This window comes from Chaetodon auriga, chromosome 2 (genome assembly GCF_051107435.1).
Source record: "Chaetodon auriga isolate fChaAug3 chromosome 2, fChaAug3.hap1, whole genome shotgun sequence".
NCBI lineage: Eukaryota > Metazoa > Chordata > Actinopteri > Chaetodontiformes > Chaetodontidae > Chaetodon > Chaetodon auriga.
This window is the reverse complement of record NC_135075.1, coordinates 26,228,964-26,235,564: the sequence shown is the minus strand read 5'-3', so window position 1 is coordinate 26,235,564 and position 6,601 is coordinate 26,228,964. Positions and strand designations below refer to the sequence as shown.

The following is a 6,601-nucleotide window of genomic DNA, read 5'->3' as shown; positions in this document are numbered from 1 at the left end:
GTGGTCACTATATTACTAAGATAAAAGTAGATTTATGACAATAATAGCACTTGTAGTCATGTTCATTATGTTACAAAGTGTAAGGTCATATAACTTGAGCATAAAACAATAAAAGATCTCTGTGGATATGAGGGTCTGTAACGGCCTCTGTGACAAATATTCATCAGCTATGAATTCTTCAGGTTCTCTTGGACGTCTGTGCTGATGACTGGGACTGTCCTGTCTACCTGTGACCGACTGCATAAATGCTGCCTCTTGTTGCTGAGAAGTCCATTTTGATACCTAGTGTATCTAAGTGGAACATACTAAAAACCAACACTCGCTTTTTGAGGCTTAAAACACAATATTGATATCTGGAGTTTTAAAACATCTGATAACAACATATCTGCCGATATTAATTTTTACACATAAACACGTAATGTGACCAAGATGTGTGGCAAGCAGGACATTTTACAGTGTAAAAATAAACTTCTCAGTGCTCTCTGGTGGACAGGCTATGTACTTGACATTCTTGGTACTTGTTGGTGTATTGGATGGCCTCTAGCTCCTGTGACTTCTATTTTGTCCACTGCTTGTGTTCACACCATCCAAAATTTATCATCATGGACCTACACCTACATGCATGACGACTACACACGGGGTTCTCCTTGTTGGAGGTCAATGTTTTGATTTCTACTGTGTGGAACACGTACCCAGGTTTATAGTCCATTGTGGAATATATCAGGACTCTTACTTGTAGCAGTCATAATGACTCCACAATATTTATTATCTGGTTTGCAGAAATAAACTGATTCAATAACTGCTGCCCACTAATATAAGTTGATGGACTGTTGACTACTAGTAGTGAAAACTGCTTTTTAAACTCTATTGTCTCTAATGAATTCTAACCTCCTCTAAAAATTTACAACAAAAATAAAAGATTTCTTGAATGTTATCAGCCACAGCATCATAACCAGGGGACTGCTGTTAATGAGTACAACACCAGACCGATTTGAATTGAAAAAAAATCAGAGCGGTGATTCAGAGGTCTGGAACCAGGACAATAAGCCTCATGTTCCCATCTGGAACACAGTACAACATCTTGCAGGTGTTTAGGATTAGATGCATGTTGACACTGAATGCAAATATTCAACCTGTGAGGTGTTCAGTATGAGTCACGTATCTAAACAAGAATTTAGGTTATATTCCACTGGATTCCCTGATCCCCATCACTGTCAGCACATCCAGCACATTGAGGAGTTCATTAATGTACTTTCATGTTATCAAATTAACGCTTCGGGCCTCAGGGAAGAGGCGGAGGCGGTGAAGCTGTAATGACTATCAGAGAATGAGTCATGGTAAAATGTGGCAATCTTTGCATCACATGTCGTCTACCCTCATGCAATACACATTTGATGAAAGCTGTAATTATCAGAGCTGGAAGCCAACTTTATCATAACATTTTCCCCTGAAAGCCTGAGGTTTAGGATCATTTACTTCAGTAGCAGACAGATCAAAAGTACGATTGGAACAGAGAAGCTAAAATGCGAAGAGGACCAAAACCTCAGCTCCTTCTTCAGTAAGACAAACTGGAAATATTAGGTAATTATATGCACACAAAAATAAACCTAAAAGTAGAAAAGCAATAAAAACAACAATCAGCAACGTCTGGTCAGTTTCTAAATGTTGGCAGTCATCATGTCATCATACTTCAGCTGGAAAACTTCCCTCCAATGAGCCGGAGCTCAGAGATCAAAGGTTTTCCTGTAGAAAAGAGAGAATTCTCCTCGTCTGCCAAAGTGAGCAGCTGCTACATTCATCAGTCTTACTAATCCAACTCATGAAGGAACAATCGAATAGCCATTAGTCACAGGACTCCTTCAGTGTTCCTCAGGATGAGGACATATAGCTGACAAATTCACTTACAAGTTCAGCCTTAAGTACTCAGCAGATATTTCATCAGGTAAAGATAATTATTATAGTGTTGGACAGTTATTTAGCGCCATAACAGGATGAATTCTTTCAAGATAAATCAGAAGAAAACATGTGGCACAAATTAATTCCAAAATGTATCCACATAAAACTGATAAAAAATAGACTATATAGCTGAAATAATCATAACCAATAGACATATAGACCCACTGACAATGGGGTATTTCTTCAAGTATTTCTTCATATTAAGGGGTCACAAGCCAAAAAGGCTGGGATCCACTGATCTAATTCACTTTATTTGGATGGAAAACAAAGTGAGGGCACCAAACACTTGTTCTTAAAATGTACTGCTATGTACTGCGAACTTTATGTATTTATTTGAACTGCTACATTCCAACTAATTAAATATAGAGTACATGACTATCGTGGAAGTTAGTTTACTTAAGGGTTTGTAATTTTCTAATAATTTTTAACTAAGTTTACTGAAAAAGCTGTAATATTTAAACCTAAATAAAAACCAAATTACATAATTTTATAAAAGAGCCATTATCGTGATTTCTGACTACTCAGACTGACTGACGTTGCTAGTGTCAAGGCTGTTCATAGCTAGTCTTTTTAGCTTTTAATGTGTCCTTTTACATCCATTAAAAACATAATGGACAGAATGTATGACATTGGTTAACGCACTTCGCAACAACTTCAGTTTGAAAGTAATTGTGTGCTTGTTTAACGTACATTCGCAAGTCAAATTAGGTCAGATGGCAAGTGCACAACATGCAGAAAGATTTTACTTCCCAAGAAACCACTGATGGATCAACACAGAGTACTGTCAAACAACACCAAGGAGGGTAGATACAGGAAAGGACACAGGATTAGCTCATAATTAAACTCACTGCTACACCTTGATCAATCTTCTATTTGACTTTGACTAGGATGATATTACAATTCTACCAATGTGGTCATTCTGTGGTGCCCAAGCTCCTGAGCACTCATGGGATTGGAAGCAATGCCCATTATTTATAATCATCAGATTAAACAAACAAAAATGATGTATTGGTATCAGCCTCAAAAATTCCTGCAGCAGGTGGACTCATGGTGAGGTGAGGTCATGGTGAAGTCTGAGGATGGTGAACACTGGTCTGTTGTGCAGCCTGGCTGGGTAACACTGCCAGCAGCAGGTAACATGCTGAGTTGTGACCCCGTCACAGCTCTATTAAAATATTTCCTGGCAACAAGATGTTCCTGTGGCACTAAAGCAACTGCAGCGCTGAGGCAACTCCTTGGCACAATTGCCCTGCAAGCTGCCCTGGAGACTCACAGCTTTAAAGGCTCAGCTGGAGGAAATTCTCGTCAAAATAAGAACACAACAAGTTCCAGTCGGTCCAGAGCCGTCACAGACGTCTGATGGGTTGGAAAATATGAGATCCTAAGAGACAAGAGACATCCTGACCACCTCCCATGAGGAACGCAGACCATCTCCCATCAGGAAATAATCTCTAACATTTAATTTGCAGTTTGAATACTGTAATTCAAACAATTACGCCATAAAATTTTTCACAACCACAAACCAGTTTCCCTCTTTGGACTATTAAAGCTACTGAATTAAATCTTTCTGTGGCAGACGAGTCAGCTGAGAAATATGAGGTTTTCATGCGCATGATCCCCCTGAAGAGAGGATGACGGCACAACAAATGTCCTGCTCACAACAAAAGTTCATCATTTTAAAGGCTGCTTTCGTACTTTGACAGATATAGAGACAAAGAACCGTCAGGATATACTGATATCAAAGCAAGCATAACACAGTAGTATTTACTGGTAGGCTGATGGTCCTTACAGTGTAGAATGAAGCCAGTGTCCTCTCATAGTACAGAGAAAGCAGAAACCTGGTTTACACCGGGGTCTAATCAGAATCCTGCAATGTTTGTGAGAATGGTATCCTTTAATCTTAAAATCTGGCTCACAACAGAGTATTATTTCAGCAGAGCCATGGAGCTGTGATTATGAGGCACTGGAAACTGAGCCTGAGGTTTGAACAGGAGAACCATGAATGTGGACTTGCTTACATATCAAATAATAGTTGCTTACACTAGAACTGAGGTACTGTTCAGCTCCGCGTTGAAATTCACCGACAGTGTAGTGCTTGTTAAACTTCAGCTGGGATTGGTAAAATGCTTGACTCCACTGGTAAACAACTAAAATCATGGGTCTCTTTCATGGTGACCAGGCAGCTCGCTCACGGCTGGTGAGGTGAAAATGTTCTGAGGTTTCGATCATGACTTGTTGATGCCTTTGGTCTTTGTATTTGAAAGCTTGGAACTTTGCTTTGAACGTTTCCAAACAAATAAGTTTATGATTTCCATTGTTGCTGCATTAACATTTCATCAGTAATAAGAATTATTTTTTTCTATTATTTAATCAGGAAAGACTCATTTAGATTTCAAGTCTTCCTGAGTGACCACAATAGGCAATAACAGTAATGGTGATATGCATAAAAAATGTGAGATAAATAAATGAAATTATGATTTCTATGAAATTATGAAAAAGATCACAAATCAACTTAAAGTATCTCCTAAAAAACAACCAAAAAGTCTAAATAGGTTGCAGTGAAGGTCTTGGACAGACTCAAACCAGGAACCTTTTGATTACATGGTTGGGATCTTAAACCCGTAGGCCAGCAGGACGCCTTGGTTCACACATTTTTGATGATGAAAACTGAGGAGCGTGCCAGTGCCTTAAACCTGCAGGAGGTTAAACAGTGTGTGAGACAGAGTGAGAGCCTTAATGTATGTGATCAATTTTATCGGTCCATGATAGACAGAGCTAATAGCATGCATGAACAGGACATCCCCAGTTAAATACATGTGAAATTTTATGTTTAGTGGTTTCACAAGCTGCTGAATATAAAACTGTCATGAAATGAGTCATCTAAGAATGATTCCTAAATATTTGTCTGAGGAGACACACTCACTAGTTTTGCTGTTGTATGGGACAATAAGCAGGAGAAACAATAGTCAATGTTGTAACAGTCATTTTCGTAGTTCTGAGTAAACTGAAGTCTGTAAATGTAATTCAATCTGACGCAAATATTGTACTAGAATTACTATTACTAATTTCAGTTTTCTGGAAGAATTGGAAACTACTGGTGAAAAAAAAACAAGCTTAAAATGCTTAAAAAGTTTGGAAATTTCCTTCAAAGAGTATGCTGAACATGAGAGAGTTCAGCAGGCTCCTTGTTGATGAGATGATCATTTAACCAGGTCTGTGATGGTTTGGAAAATATGATTTCCACATTGAGAAGATGCAGCGAAACCAGAACACCCGCTCCCATTTCAGTTGGTCTGACTGCCAAACCAGGGCATATTTGGATGGTCTGGCTCTGCCATAAGTTGTGCCTCAGAATGTCATTCCAGCTCAGCTCAGCAGAAAATACCAGCACTGAATGGAAAAAGGAACAGTTTAACACGTGAACCCCTGAGGGAGCAAACTCCTGTTAGCTTTTTCATTCTTGGGAGGTATTTCTCATTTCTGCCTCAAACGTAAAGCTTTGGGCTCTCCTGTTGTGCCTTGTTAAGATGCACATCATGCAGAACACAAACAAACATTGCTGACTGCATGTTGCAAAGGATCACTTCTGTTTCCGTTCTGCATGTCCTGTCTCAGAGGACACTGATAACAACGCAAAGAGAAAGCTACCAGATCTCACCGACTGTAATGGTAACGTTTAAATTGCCTGTGTGATAATGGATAACGTGATACTTGGTTCTAAGACTAAAAACGAGTGTCAATATTTTGGAAGATTTGAGCTATGACGGAAGCGTAACTGAAATGTCACAGGTGAGACTGTGTCAAGTTGCCATAGAGACTTCTGAAAGTTACCTGGCATGTTTATTCAGACATAAAATGAGACACATTATTGTAAATAGTCTTGAAAGAGTGTTTCTATCATCTTTGAGGATTGCTTTGAGTGCTGTGTCTTTGTGTCTTTTATAAACTCAGAGTATAATTGTCCATAATCATTTTTAGTTGCTGGTTCCATCGTTCTGACCTGTGAAGGTCGACTACCCGATGACAAGCATCACTACACCTCAAACATGCTCCTCCTGCTGTTCACTGATGTTTCAGCTAAATGTACTGTAGGTCCTCACTTCTTTCTTTGGAGAGGTCAGTTACTGTGGATAAACCAAGTGAAGGAACTCCTAAAACAAAATGACAAACAAATGACATCTGAAAAATCCCTGAGGGTCATCTCACCTCCATCCTCACTGTTGATGTTTCAGTGAGAAAACACAAACAGCTGCAGCAGCTGTACAGTCCCACTATCCCTGTTTAACCCAGTGCCAACAGGCCTTAGTGTAGGACCCATTCATGTTGATGAAAAATATTTAATATGGCAGTCGGCCGTGAAGAGAGGGGAGGTGACAGACCTACCAGTATGTTCTATATAAAGACTTGAGCATTCAGGAGCCTGAAGCTAACTATCCTGGCATCACTTCAAAGCTCCTGATGAAAAGCACATGACTAAAGTCCTAACAATGCCTTCCCAACCCTAGTCTCTGAGACGTACAGATGGTGTGATCACAGACAGAGTCAAGAGCTTTTAACTGAAACTGAACCTCTCACCCTAACGGCAGAGGTTTTCCGTTGGAGGGGGTGTTCTGGGGGCCGTTTTTTTTTCTCTGGAGAGAGAGGG

The 6,601-nt window shown here is 39.6% G+C and overlaps 1 protein-coding gene across 2 annotated transcripts in view; it reads right to left on the bottom strand.

Annotated features, from left to right (window-relative positions):
* cenpp (centromere protein P) overlaps window positions 1-6,601 on the bottom strand; it is an 88,853-nt gene that overhangs the window by 29,204 nt on the left and 53,048 nt on the right. The window lies entirely within an intron of this gene.